The sequence below is a fragment of the Setaria viridis genome, chromosome 6 (assembly GCF_005286985.2).
Source record: "Setaria viridis chromosome 6, Setaria_viridis_v4.0, whole genome shotgun sequence".
NCBI lineage: Eukaryota > Viridiplantae > Streptophyta > Magnoliopsida > Poales > Poaceae > Setaria > Setaria viridis.
The window spans coordinates 3,358,158-3,373,905 of NC_048268.2; the positions used below are offsets into that span (position 1 = coordinate 3,358,158).

Genomic DNA, 15,748 nt, shown 5'->3' on the forward strand with positions numbered 1-15,748 from the left:
AACATTGAATGTAGAAAAGTATCAAATTAAGAGTCTTCCATGACAAAAAAAACCATACATGTTTTCATAAATTAACACCACTTCCACTTGTTCTGATGGGCTCAATTCTACATAAAAATTTCCAATACCTCAACCCTTTATAAAGTAAGATAACATTATGTATTGAAATAGACTAATACAACACAAAGTAAACAACACGCGCTCTCGTTTCTTGAAAACCTTGAAAGCGCTTTTGAAAGCGGCAGGAGATTCCCACCGTCATGTCATGCCGTCGTGTCGTGTCGTGTCGGCCGGCCCTCCGGCGTGATCCAACCGATGAGATTGGATTCATATCATATTGTTATTGATGCCATTTGGGAGACGGGTGCTAAACTTTAATCCTGTCATATCGGATATTCGGATGCTAATTAGAAGGACTAAATATAAACTAATTACAAAACTAATAGCAGAATCACTAGGCTAAATCACGAGACGAATCTATTGAGCCTAATTAATCCATCATTAATGAATGGTTACTGTAGCACCACATTATCAAATTATGAACTAATTAGACTTAATAGATTCGTCTCGCGATTTAGCCTAGGAGTTGTGTAATTAATTTTATAATTAATTTAGATTTAATACTCCCAGGACCCTCCTCCCAAACACCCCCAGGAAACTCTGGGCATCTCACATGCGTTCTCTGAAACTCTGAATAAAATATGATTAAACCATCCGGCGGCGCGCGCTGCCGTCGTGTCGTAGCCTGCAGCTCACTGGCGTCAAGGACAGCGCGTGGGCCCAGCCTCACGGAGTACATCTGGATGTTGACGCGCGATGTTGCAGCTCAAGTGAACATGGCAGTATCGGCATTCCACTCTATCGACCACTTCATTTTCGCACACAGGCTTGTAATCATCCCACAGCTTAGCTATCTTATTTCTGAATCTGGATTGACCAATAGAAGCAGCCCCTGCTTGCGTATCATCACTGGCATGCTCATCCAACAGGTCCATAACTGCAGATAACAATACGACATTATCAGCTTTCTTGACAGGGCGTAGTTAAACTGCAACCTTGATTCCAACCAGAAAAGGAAATGCTTCACACAATGCAGGAGCGGCAATAATCTCTACAGATGGCTGGAGTGCTGGACATATCAGAAAACCAATTCGCACAGACAAACAAACAGTAGGTGCAGATGTGCATGCATTGATCATTAAGAGAAAGACCCAAAAAAAACTTTTAGTTCTCCCAAAATTGCTGGGTCCGAAAATCGATCCCACGACCTCTTGCTTGCTATCAAAAGGTAACACCTGTTCTCCACAACACTAACACGCGCCCTGCCGCTCCAATTTCTTGCAACTTCTAAGCCCGCAGAGCTGCAGCAACTAAAACGGTAGCCAATACCTAGCATTCCCCGCACCACTACTCCCCAAGCGAAGACTGCAACTTTCCGGCCCAAAACGAACAAGAACACCAGCTACGGCAGTGCCCGCCCATTCGCAGACACAAACAGCAGCAGGCAAGCAATTCGTTCCCCCCAAAAATTCGGGAAATAAAAAGCAACAGTAGCGAGAGGAGGATCGCATCACTTACTGGTTACTGCTCACCGGGAACTCGGAAAAGGAACATCATCGAATTAATGGAACGTGCAATGGCACTCGGAAGTCGGAATGCTTCCGAGGGGGGAGTCGGAGGAGGGAGGAGACGGGGAGCAGAATGGAGGGTGGATTCGGGGTGGGTTCGGTGGTGCAGCAACTCCAATAGTTCCCCAAAAATTCTTCCCCAAAACGAGGTATTGGAAGCTATGCTAAAATTTTTTTCCCCCAAAAACTATATTAGCCCACAGAAGAACGCTAAAAACTAGCCCTCAATATTTCAAAACAAATTATGTCATCGTATTGAACCCATTAGTTGAGCTGCCCACCTCCCCCTCGTGATCTCCAGCGGCGCCGCCAGGAGCTCACGTCGCCGAAGGATTTTTCACGCCGGCAGGAACCCACGTCGCCAGGATGTCACGATCAGGTTTGTGCCATGGAGCTCATCCTCTACTGAAATACATACACCTCGTTCGCTGTTGCTGCTTCCACTTCGCGCTCGTGCTGCTTCTGCTGCCTGCTGAATTATTTCTCTCTCCCTCCTCTTCTTGCGTTTGTGTACTGTTGGTGTGTTTGTGTACTGTTGGTGTGCAGCCGAAGCCGTCCGGGCGAGCCAATAGTTGCGTCACGATCAGGAATACATTAAACCTTGAAAACATCCAAAATGTACCCTAAAGAGAACCATAGACTTGCAGTAGGCAGGTATTGCTCTGCTCCATATTTTGGTTCCGGTAGCCTGCTACTGACTTGCATGCAGAACCAATCACTCTTCTATATCTCTGTCTCTAAGAGACCTCACAGAAAGTGAAGGAGATGAAGCTTGGAAGGCCAACTGTGTCCACTAAAAAGTTGAGCCTTAAAATGGACTAGGAACTAATTCTTGTAGTTTTATGCTCAAATGATGAAAATTCTTATTCACAGAATCAGTTAAATATGTAATATTTTGAACCAAAGATGAAGACTTAAACATTAACTGTAAGTTATGACTTATGAGCCAATTCAGGAAAAAGATGGTATAGCATTTATAATCAGCACATCATGAACAATAAGGTTGGAGGGAACATGCCACTGCGTTAAGTGAAGAATAATGCACATGTATAGCAGGACGTACGTATCATTGTTCCAAATAATAGTTCTAGGTACATTGAGAACCTAAATCTACACATGCCCTACAATCTAGCAGAAACCAAGGGTAAGTATATTTGATTACTGCCCATTCTCCCATTTGTTAAGACTTAAGAACATAAAGGTGAGGGTCACTTTTTCAGTAGAAAATTCAAGAAGAACTTGTATTGCAGTGAACAACAGTTTTCTGATTGGCATAAAAAAGAAATAGTACTAATATTAATCTCAGATCAAGTATATGAAAACTTTCCTTGTTATCAATTAGCATGACAGATAAAATTCCAGTACGAGCCTAAAGGCAGGATGATACATTGATACTAGAAGTCCCGAAGATGTACACCTCGAGGTTCGAATTCTGATGAAATTGAGCTAGTATGACTAACAAAATTCCGGTGAAATTGAGCTATGATGACTACATGATCCGAATGTGGCTACATCAAGAGCTCAACTTGGTCCCTCTTTACCTACCTGCACACGGGACGCCACCGCCACTTCCGCCGCGGCGGCCGGCCAGCGGCAGCGGAAGAGGTGCTCCCAGACGCAGTCGGCGTCACAGGTGGTGCGCCAGGAGCGCGAGCAGACGCCGAGCGCGCACACGTAGGCCTCCTGCGAAAAAATTAAGATAAGATTAATTATCTGAAAAAATTAGGGAAGGTTTAGGGAACTGTTGAATTGGTTTTTTTTCATTTTTCCTCTAAAAAAATATTAAAATAAGATTAGCAGTCTTTTGACTTTTGAAGTGACTTGATCTTGATGGACCAGCTGGTGGGGTCAGGTCGCGAGGAGCCCGACCCAGTTCATGATCTGGGCTGAAACGGGCTCTTTATGTGCTACTCCACTTACTGGGCCTTCGGCGCATTAGAAATTGGGCTGTGTTTCCCCACGAACTGGGTCCGAATAGCGGTGCGGCCCATCGTCCCTTTGGGGCGAATTTTTTTATTTTTATATTTTTTTTTCGATTTTGCAGAAATATATAGTCCGATGAAAAAAATTGCAAAACTAGTCTACTATCGCCGGTCCAGGCGGCGGTTGGGCCAGCGGAAGCGCTTACCGCTGGTCCAGCCGGCGACAAGGGGTACACCTCCGCGCCACATTTTCAAAAAATCATAACTAATTCATATCAACTCGGATGGAGATAAACTTTATATGAAACTTGTAGATCTACAACTTTGTAGTTAAAGTTTTTTCATTTCATGTCATATTGGTGCTCAAATAATCGACACAAGTTTCAGATCTAAAATTCAATTCATGTCATATTGGCCCAATCCTCCAGCGTCGCTCCAGTTCCCTCCTGTCTTCCCGTCCAACGCTTGCCTTTCCCTGCTTCCCTCGTCTCCTGCTCCTCAACTGCTGCAGGATACAGCGTGAGGTATGTCAAAGGGTCCGCAGTTTGTTTTCTTCTTGTGAAAACCTTTGGATGTTTCAGTGGCTATAATGTCTTGTGAAATTCCCCAATTCTCTTGCGAGCATGGCTATGGTGACGCCAATGAGCACTCGGGGCAGCAGCAGGGCCATGTACACAGGCCTGATCATCCTGCTGCTTGCTGTCGGCGCAGGCATCAACTGCGACGGATTATCTGGCCCACTCCAAAGCTTCGTGGGGGTTGTCGCCAGCGCCAACATATGATCGCCGCCGTCGTCAGGACGGCCGACGACCCAGCAGCACCCATCGGCCCCACGCCCGCAGCGTTCGCCGGTGCAAACACAAGCACCACATCTTGATCAGTTTACACACCTGGGGTCCTGTTTTTCCTACAGCTCAATACACGTAACACTCAGTTCTGGGCACACATCTACCAAATATCCTGATGCCTATGAAATTGGAATAGACAAGTTGAAATGGATGTACTCACAAGGTGAACACATGTCCATCTCCCAATCAAATATACTAATATCAACGCGAACACCGTAGGTGCTTGCTGAGTAATAGACTCAAAAACAGATGGAGTGCACTACTCATCTTCTGCAGCAAATCCAAGATTCTTGTAGCCTTGTAGGATCCCAAGTTGAGGCGTCTAGTGGTATTTGAGGTACGCCTGCAAAAATGGTGAGAGTATTAGCCACAGTTGAAACTTTTCTTTTTATTCTATTTACTTTGGGTCAAACTGCAGACCTGCAAACACAAGCATCCCTATGCATATGAAACAAACAGGGACCCAATCACTCTCTAGTATCGATATTCTTTTCTCTAAGACCATTGCATTCGCTGAAGTACAATTCCTGCATTAGAAAGTCTAAGCATATTGTAGTTCAATACGGAACAGAAAGAGAAGAAATCAATTTCAACCTGGATGCATCCCCAATAAAGATATCAGTACGGACGCATGTCCACACCATGCGAGCGCAACACAGTTCATTAGGAAAACGATAAATAACTAGATGAAAGCTAGTAGATTGATGGAGAACATGTTTACCTGCTGGCAGCATCCAGCTTACCTCTGTTTCATATTTATCGTACAGATTCTGAAACTCATCTCCCCAGCAATCAGCCAAACCTGGAGCTTCATTGGGACAAAACAGTGACCACTGTTCATTGCGTTGTACCTTTTCCATGAATAGATCAGGAACCCACAGAGCATAGAAAAGATCCCTTGCACGATTCTCCTCCTATAAATATCACATAAAAAAACTTTTCACAGATGAGGCAATCTAATGTAATAGCATGCCAAGCACTTATAGTGCAATTCTTATACAGTGTGCTACGAAGACAGTAATCAATTGTCAAAATGTATTCAATCGCAGCTGGCAATTTTCAAGAATGTGTGCTATTGCTCAAGAGCTTTTACCTTTCCATGGTTCTTTCTTAGATCAAGAAACTCAAAGATATCAGGATCCAAGGCCCCAAATAAACAGCAAATGCACCTAACAAAAGGTATTTGTAAGAAATCCTCAGCAATCATGTAAATAGGACCGGGCTAACTTACTGATGCTACTTACCTTTTCTCTTGCCTCCACCTTGATCAACATAACGGGCAGTATCATTGAAAACACGTAGCATAGGAACAATTCCATTAGAAGTACCATTTGTTCCTCAAATGTAGCTCCCAGTAGCTCGAATGTTGTGAATTGAGACACCAATTCCTACAGCGCATTTGCTTATCGCAGCACATTCCAAGAGAGTATCATAAATTCCCTCAATACTATCATCTTTCATGCAGATAAGGAAGCAGCTAGTTAGCTGCGCAACATTAATAGAAGGATGAGATTAAATGCACAAGTTAACAGTCCACACTCCACACTGAACACATTTTTGGTTGAAGGTGGCAATGCAATACCTGGGGCCTTGGAGTGCCAGCATTGAAAAGGGACGGGGAAGCATGAGTGAACCAGCGCTGAGACATCATGTGGTATGTTCTGACAGCCGATTCAATATCATCCTTATGTATGCCAACAGAAACTCTCATCAACATATGATGCGGCCTTTCCACGACCTTTCCACCAACTTTCAACAGATAAGACCTCTCAAGTGTCTTAAAACCAAAATAATCATAGTCGAAATCTCAGTCATATTTTATCTCATTGTCCACGCGAGCAGCATTCTTAAGTTATACAGAAGTCAAAAGTTGAGTGCTTAGTTCCATGAGTCAGACTATATGATAAGAGGAGTTAGTCAGAAATAAAATAAACTAAGTACACGGATGCACCAGTGTAAATTACAACCACAAATAGTATTCCATCTATTTCATGGTTTTTTTTTCATAAAATTAAGCACCAAAAGAACCATATCGGATCTTAATTACAGCATTCCAATGATAAGCTATCACAGAAAGTTTGAACAGTAAAACACACAAACTATCGAAATGGCAAGAAAGAAGATACATGTTTTTTGCTCTAAATAAATTGTTGGGCCCTTGGCCCATGCATCACACTGTAACACCCAAATTTTTAAAGAATTTAAATTCACTAAAATTTGATTAATTAGGATGTCATTTAAATTTCTAGGCATTTAATTTCATTTTCTCTAAATTAAATTAAACCATCATAGGAGTTCTTTGTGCATTGCATGCTGGTGCATTTATTTTGATTGCTTGTGTTTGAATCAAATTTGAATCTCAAATTCAATTTCAATTTTCAAAACCAATCCTTTTCTCATTTTCTCTTCCATCTCTTGGGCTGCATTTTTCTCCTCCTCCTTTTTTTTTCCTTCGGCCCGCTCCACCTTTTCCCCAACTCCTTGCGGCCCAGCTCGCTTGCTCGGCCTGTTTCGCCGGCCTGGCCAGCACACCGGCCTCCCTCCCTTTTCGGCCCTGCCTCCCCTCAGCTCCACCGGCCCACTCCACTCTTTCCTCGGCTCGCGACGCTCGCTAGCCCAACAGCTGCGCCGGCCGTCTTCCGCCCATGGACACCGACAGGTGGGCCCCACCATTGTCTCCCACCTTCGGCCAGGACTCCTACTCCGCCCCGTAATAGCCGCGCGAGATCTCCGCTTGGGGGCCACCTCCCGGCCGATTTGAACGCGCCCCGCCCCTATCCCTTGACGCGCAAGCCACCGCCTATCCACCCTATATAAGCCCCCCCCCCCGCCCCCCGGCCTCAAGCACCCAACTGTCGCCCCTCCAAACCCTAGCCAACGCTAGCTGCCCGAGCTCCTCCTCCGCGCTGCCGCAAATCCCCACCAAAGGTGAGCACCGTCGCGCACTCGGACCTCCCCATCAACTCAAACGAGTTCGCGTCGTCTCCCTTTTGGGGGTCTCCGCGGGCCAAACCGCCCTCGGACACGCCGTCTTCGCATTTCTCCGGCGAACCGCCGCTGCTCGCCACCGCTAGCCGCCGGTTCCGCCGCCGCCGCGCTATCGCCAGCGGTCGCAACCAACCAACCGGTCCACATACCGGTCAACCGCGCCGGTCGCTGCTCTTTTGCACTTAAGCCCTCGCCTTTTTTGTAAATCAACCCGCAGTCCAATCTAGTTCAAAAATAATTGTGTTTTGATCCTATTTTCTTTTGGTTTAGACCCTGAGTTTCTCTAAAATCAACCTGCCATCCTAAGTTGCATTTTTGCGCGTTAAACCTTCGGTTTATATGTGTAATTATGTATAAGCCCTCGGTTTTTTGCAGTTTGACCCTCGAAGTTTTGTTTTTCTCGCAGAAAAGCTCCTGGATCTTATTTTAATCATATCTTTTGCATCTTAACTCCGTTTTTCACGTTCTATATATCCATGTTTTCGTTTTAAAGCGTAGATTAATCTTTAAAACTTGTTTTCTCTAATTAATTGTGAATGGTGTACTATTTTCTTACTTTGTTCCCTTGTTTGCTTGTATGTGCTCGTGTGACGCGTGTAGACGTTCAGCAGTTCGAGGGATTTGAAGATCAAGCCTTCGAGGAGTGCGAACAGCAGGAGCAAGGCCAAGAAGGCAAGTCGTGTCCTTGATCACTACTTCTCAGTCCTATACACTTTTACTTTCTCGTACTCAACAATTATGCTACGCACATGTTAAGATTAAATTGATGGGTCCCAATTAAGGTTCGCCTAGATTTACTTCACCTTTGCCTTGACCAACCGGGTTTACCTTTTATCTTGGGTAGCTCATGTTTAGTGCATACTTGGGATATGGTGGTTTAACTGAACTCAATGATTAATCTTGCTTTACTTTTGTTATACCTTGCATTAATACAAGATCACAAATGTTTAATCGGAACATGGAGAACCACCCAGGAAAACAGTGCTACCACAAGACTAAATGGCTCTAGTCTTGGCTGAATAATTAGAAACTCTAGTCTGGAGTAATCTTACCGAAAGGGTAAGAGGGGAGGCGTTGATGGGGCATAGCACTCGCTCTCTTGGGAAGTGGGCTTTGCTAAGACACTATGCCCACTAGGGGACTGTTATGCTCTGCTTCGACCTGAAACCTTAGCGGGTTACCACTTACTAGCGAATCTTTGTAAAAGTCTTGTAGCGTCCCTATGCAATCACACCTCGAAAGTGTGGTATGGTGCCTTGCAAACACTGCATGGTTGTGTCCAAAGTTCTTTAGAACTTTTACGTGACTTGTGGGTAAAGATGTGCCACCTCTGCAGAGTGTAAAACTGATCGATCAGCCGTGCTCACGGTTAAGAGCGTCCTGGACCCTCACATGATAATACTATTGAAAGATGGACTTAAATTGTTGTCAATTTATGCTTATATTGTTTAATTTATTTATGCTCATGTTTAATTTTGGGTGGTCTTAGTTAATTGCTAATAAAATTTGACCAACCTAATTAAAAGCTGATGCTGTTTAGCCTTAGACAAACCTTGATTAGCCTTACACTACTCTATTCCCCACAACTTGTTGAGTCCCAACCATAAGTGTACTCAACCTTGCAACTCGCTGTTCAGACCAAGATAATCTGGTGGAGTACCTTGACGACTTTGAGGAGTTCTAGGCGTACGGTTCTTCAGTCAGCTGCCTGTGGTGTCGTCGTCATCTTTGGAGTTTCGCTGCGTAATAATTTAGGCTTGGGTTTTATTGAAACCTTCGGTTATGTAATAAAGTTTAATACTCTCTTTATTCGCTTTGACACTGTCTTTGTTATTCAGTTATGTCATGCATGTGTGTAACTTGATCCTGGCACACATGTATTGAATGCACTCAGTTTTGTCCTTAAAATCGGGTGTGACACACACCTTCATTATGATCTCGTACACATCATCGGCAATCATGGGAGCCATCAAGCCAGACCTCTCATCGCAATGCACATACAGAACCTTTACCCTGCATACAGAGATTAATAGAACCAATCACAACACGGATAATCAAACTCTCCTCCTAGAGTAGACAAGAAAAATGAAGTCATCGTACGTCTCTGAAAAGGACTTCATGGTGTTCTTGTGCAGATTGGAGACGGCGATCCTCTCCACCAGCTTCACAGAGCAAAGGAGGAAAAGGCAAAAACAGTCAATAATTATCCAATCGAGTTTCTCTAGCAGCAGACCAAAAAAATCTCGCAGACGATTAAATTATGGGGAGAGCAGATCAGTCACCGATGCATAGTCGGGGTGCGAGGCGGTCATGGCGGCAAGCTCACCGATCTGGCTGGTAGTGATGCCCCTGTAGACACCGGCACAGACCTTCTGTGCGATGAGGTGGGCAGGAGGCGGCGGTGTGGAGACCTAGCAGGAGAGGAAGGTTGATGTGTGCACGTGTGGAGGAGGACTGGATCTCGGAGGGAGCCACGGATCCGAGGAAAGAAGAGTTCGTTAGGGAGCACGTTGTGGCGGTCTCCTCGCCACCCTATTCGCCCGTGCGAAGGAGAGGCGCCCCGGCGTGGCCGGCGTGACCGGAAGAGGAGCTCACGGAAGGGCCGGTGGCGGACTGGGAGAGGAGCTCACGGAAGGGGATGGGACACGGGCGGTGGATGGCACATAGACTTTTGTAAAAATAATAAGTCCACACACCGACGGTTGATTACGAAAAAGTGGAGAGGTTTTCAGAACGGTTGAAACCCAACTTCATATTCTACGTAATATTATAAGGATTCCTTTGGTAACTTGAAACCCCGAGGGGATCCCATCATTTTTCACGGGCTGGAAACCCACGCGGGCTACTCACCACGAGCCGAATCGCCTTGTCGTTTGGGAGCCAATCGGATGGGGAGGCCTGACCGCATCTGCAAGTTTTCCCCGGGGCGAGCCGTCCTCACCTTGAGGGTCCTGGCGGTGCATCCCCGAGTGTTGTCACCGCCTGCGACATGAGGAAGCTAGCACCAACTCTCCAAGCCCCCACCACTCCATCCAAGAGTCGCCGTCCATCGACTTTCCTGTCCGACGCCGCTGCCCCTACGCCTTCCTGTCCGGTGCCACCGCTCTGCCTCCCCATCAATGGCAACACTGCCGCTCACTCGCCGTTTCCGGTGCTCTCCGTGACGAATTTCTCGATCTACACCGACACCACCTCGACCAGCGACCAAGCGCTGCCGCCCCTCCGCATCCCTGTCTAGGTGCTGCCGCCCCCCTCCGTGTCCCCATCCCTGCTGCCCAGGAGCAACTCCGCCATCTCGATCTGTTTCAACAAGACCCTCTTCCTCCTCAGCCAACATATGTAAGTTTTCTCCCTCACCCTCTCCTCCCCTTTCCTGATTCCGTTTAGATCTTAGTGTATTAGCTCCAAGATCCACTCCTTGCCTGTCAACAGCCTTTGCATCCAAGATGTGCGAACCTGCTGAACGAAATTGTGATGCTATATGACTATTCAGAGTAGCATTTTCTTGTAGTCTGTATTTAGTCATTAAAATTGTGATGCTGAACGAAATTGTGATGCTATGCTGAAGCTTTATCCGTCCTTTGGTTCAATGATTACTAAAAAACAACTTTGTAAATAGTGATAAGATTTTTGTTCTGTCAAACACGATCCAGGTTTGTGAGCTTGCTTGCTGCTGCTTAGATCAATATTGGCTTCTCACGTCAACTATGCTAATGTTGAGGTGATAATCAGTCCTTCACTAGCATCAGGATGTATATGCAAACTAATTTTTGTCTCTCCTGATTCCTAGTTAGCATCAAGATATTGTACATCTTGTAATTAATGTGCCTTTTTTTCTTAAATAGCATCTTCCTGAATAATGTGGCCAAATAAAAATATTAAGAATGATGCCTAATACTAGTCCTGATGTTTGTTTTATGTTGGTGGAAAGACAGCTACGTAGTAATTCAGCCATAGATTGCTATGCTGGCTATGTTTTAATTCAGCCATAGATTGCTATGCTGGCTATGTTTTATGTTAGATACTGTTTTTGAATGAATCAGTCTTGTTATTTTGGTTGTCTGTTCAGATAGCTTGCTTTGGTTAGTTGTAATTATCTCATTCACAGCAACAGATTGGCAGATTGCTTTGGCAGCAACAGTGCAGGTTCTTGTTTAGTTCAGAACGTAAGCGGTGGCAGTAGCTTTATTTAGTTCAGCTGCTCAGCTGGTTTGTTTCTCTAAATTTCTATACGTTCGGTTCAGGACAGATAAGAAGCTAAGCGCCCTTGCTAACTGACTTAACCGATACTAGATGGAATTAATTGAAAGAGAGTACTTAATGTGGATTCATTCATTCTTTGTTGCTTCATTAATAGTAGATCCAGAACCTTTTTGTTTTGCTACTTGTGTAGTCCAAGATAAGTAGGTCAGTCTTGCAGAGATTTACTTTTTAATCAAGCATTCTCAGATTTAAATAGAGCTAGAATGTCTATATGTACCACATACAAAGTAATCAAGTATAATGCCGTAGTTTACTTGCCTTACACATAACTGGTCAACTATATATCCATGTCATGTCTCTTTGTTGCTTGATCTTTCGCTTCCATTGTTCATGAGACAAAATGTTTACAATTTGGTGTTCCAACTGATATTGCAAACATGTGGCATTATGAGGCACCATATTGCATATGACTTGGCGGAAGCAACATATGATCACAGAAATGTGAAGTGGCCTTCATCATTAGCATCTGAGAAACGTTCAAGATCGTAGCTAGATTTTGCTCCTCCTGTCTGTCAATTTTTATATACATGCACCTACTATTTATCCATTTTTTATGTTACTAGCATCTATGTAATATATTGGTGTCTGAGCTGGAGGACTATAATTTAAATATTGATGCAGATTTTAGCTTTCGGTTTATATTGCTGAGGCAAATCACTTGTTTTAGCTTTTAGTTTATATTTTAGAGTGCGATGTCAGTTTGAGTGTTTATTTGGAGTTTCAGAATATTGGACATGTGCAATTTACAGCTTACAACGAGCAAGCTCATAATCAGTATGTCATGATATGCAAGTTGTGCAATTTACAGCTTACAACGAGCAAGCTCATAATCAATATGTCATGATATGCAAGTTTGTACATACATCCTGGATATCGTACCAACGAGCAAGCTCGTAATCAATATAGGGCGTGTTTGTTTCAGCTTCTCTGTGAATCGATTTTCCAGGAACCTTGATGGCACAAGAATCAGTTGCCTCAAGAATCGTTGGTAGGAGAAGCAAAGCATTTGGTATTGTCGATTTTTTTTCACAAAGCTCCCGATGCGGCCGGCAACGGGGCCTCCGGCGGGGCGGGGAGGGGCTGGTGGCGCGGCCTCCGGCAGGGCGCGGAGCCGGCGGTGGGGCCGGAGGCCGGGGCGCGGAGGGGCCAGCAGTGCTGCCTTTGGCGGGGCGCGGAGCTGACGGCGGGGCGCGGAGGGGCCGGCGGCGCGGCCTTTGGTGGGGCGCGGAGCCGACGGCGGGGCCGGAGGTCGGGGAGCGGAGGGGCTGGCGGCGCAGCCTCGCCGGAGGTCAGGGCGTGGAGGGGCCGGCGGCGGGGCCGGAGGCCGGGGCGCGGAGCCGGAGGCCGGCGCAGAAGGGACGGCGGCGCGGCCTCGGGCTGGAATCCGCGGGATTTTCTCGCAAGCGCCCCCGGCGCCCGATTCTTCCGATTCTCCAGTTCACGTTGTAACTCTCACTCAGGAGAAAATCGGATTGCTGGAGAATCCACCGAGAATCGTGGTGTTTGGGAGGCTTGTCCGATTTTTTCCACCAGAATCGGCCTAGAATCCAAAACAAACACGCCCTTTGCCTTTCCATCCAAGAAACTGAGTCGCGACGCCTTTTACTGCCACGTGTCCCACCCAGAACTGAACCCCCATTAATATACAAGTGCTGTTCGCATCTAGTGCACATCTATGATGCAATCGATGGGTGCAAGCAATGCAGCATCATGCATGTTTACTAGGACTTCTCAAACAACCCCAATTTAGCTAGCTCATAAGAATCCACCTCACCACTTGCTTACATGAAAGAGAGAGTGCACTGTCTTTTCTTCAAAAATTAGCTCATATAGAGAAAATGGGCTGTACACTTTATTGATGGCAGAAGTGTTGTGGGACCTAATACTTTGAGCGATGTGCTACTCCCTCTATTCTCGTTTCTTAGGCGTGCGGAGGGTTACTCCAGAGATCAAGACGCAATTAAAGCCAACACAGATCAAGAACGAGTGAGTAGCTTTCAGTGTTGGCTTTCAGCCATGCATAATTTCTCGTTTCATATCATGTTCATAACTTCTTTTATTTAAGATAATATATTATTATAGTATTGGTTGTCGAAGTAAGTATATTGGAAACCGTGTCAATGTCCTGACGAACTTGCATTTGTACGTGATTGAAGTAGTTTTTAACGGCTGATCGAGTGATCGGATAGGCTCTCCAGCTATCTCTTGCATGCATCCCAGTGATCTGCTGACATCTGGATGGACAGAGAGAAGAGATTGATGCCGATCACCGAGCTAGAAAGCTACGGCCAGGACGAGCTGGGGTTTCCATCTTATTCCATTCCGTTGGTGGTGATGCTACCTTAGTTGCCTATGACGATAACATGGGTTATTAATTTGACCAGCCAATGCTCGGCCCTTCTCATGCAAAGCGTCCGAGGTCACTAAACGGCCACCTTAGCTAGTCATCTTAGCATGTTCACAAATATCGCATATACTAATATACATATACAACATATACTTTAGTGTTTCAAAGACGGATGCAGGCCTATCTGGCTAGAGCCTGCCACGTACAACTGTGACGACAATGCCTTTCACTACTGCTGCAAAATTTGACAAGCAAATGAAGCCACGATAAATGGTATGTTGAATAAAAAAGCATGATATAGGAAAACTATGGCAAATAACCAAACCCTTATGGTACTAAAAGAGTACTGGTTCAAATTCCTACCTAAAGTGTGAAAAATTTGGTTCGGCAGCTACTTACTCGGAATGTTAGGGTGTGTTTGGTTGGTTGTATCATTTGATTCCTATGTGAAATTTTTCAAAATAATAATGGTCCTTTTGTTTGGTTGGTTCACTGATAGAAAATTGAGCATTAGTCCCGGTTGGTAGGTCTTAAAGATCTCAAAAATCCATTCGGGATAAAATTTTCGAGACGAAAGAGGGGGTTCTTTAGTCCCAGGTCGTTCAACCGGGACTAAAGACCCCCTTTAGTCCCGGTTGGTAAAACCAACAGGACTAAAGGGGCGGCCACGCCATACACAGCCCCCCCCCCGGATTTGATTTACCAACTGGAACTAAAGTGGATACGTGCATACACGTACCCCTTTAGTACTTAAGATTTTTTAAAAAAATTCTTTTCCATATTAATATTGTATGCAAGTCGTATATATATTTCATGGCAGTAGTATATATATATATATATACATATATATATATATAATTCTCAGTGTATTATACAAATCAAACTAGTATTTGTACAATTACTATATATATAATAATAATAATTTGTCCACTTCATTCCTAGAATCCTCTCGTCATGGGGTTTCTCGGTGCGTCTATTGAACGTCCGTCGTAATAAAATTCTCCCTCTGGATTTATCACCTCGTCTACCAGGAATCCTATGAGACCTTCACATATTGCCCTTATTCTCTCCTTTTCCAAGAATTTTATTTCAATTTTATACATCTGCATTTTTGAAAACATGTGAATGTTACACGAACAATTAGATATAAGGAGCTAGAAAACAATTAATTATTGATAGTTTTATTTTACGTACATTTATATCATGCAACGACATCACCTTGGGTCCCACAAAACTGTTCATGTGCGCACAGACGTAGTATCCACATAGATTATTGCCTTGTTCCTGTCTCAAGCACTTTAGTGGGGAAAAAACAAGTTATGAAATATTCGTGTTATAAATTGTACAAAATGTGCAAACTTCATACATACCGGGAAGTCCGTTTTGAATGTAAGTTTTTCTTTGAATGGACCACGGTGCTTCTTAAGGAATATTTTCCATGCGCTGTGGATTAAAATGATGATACAGTGTTAATTAGGTAAAAATTTATGAAACAAACTTTTGCATAGAGATAAAGGTCCAAAATTATTATGAGTTCAGCATGTCTTGGTACTCCTCCGGTGGTTTCCTCAACGAATCGAACACAACGACGTGGCTTCTACCAATCATGATTATTATGAGGATCCAGTGTAAATGGCATACATAAATGTTCATATTAGAGCTAACTAACATTAATTAGGTAAGGAAAATAAAAATAAAAATAGACGGTACCCACACTTACTCAAAGTTGTATGGCAGTAGTATGTAACTCTT

At 44.5% G+C, this 15,748-nt stretch overlaps 1 pseudogene; it reads right to left on the reverse strand.

Moving 5' to 3' along the window:
• Positions 1–2,997: 2,997 nt before the first annotated feature.
• On the reverse strand, positions 2,998–10,349 carry LOC117860787 (ribonucleoside-diphosphate reductase large subunit-like; annotated as a pseudogene).
• Positions 10,350–15,748: the final 5,399 nt, after the last annotated feature.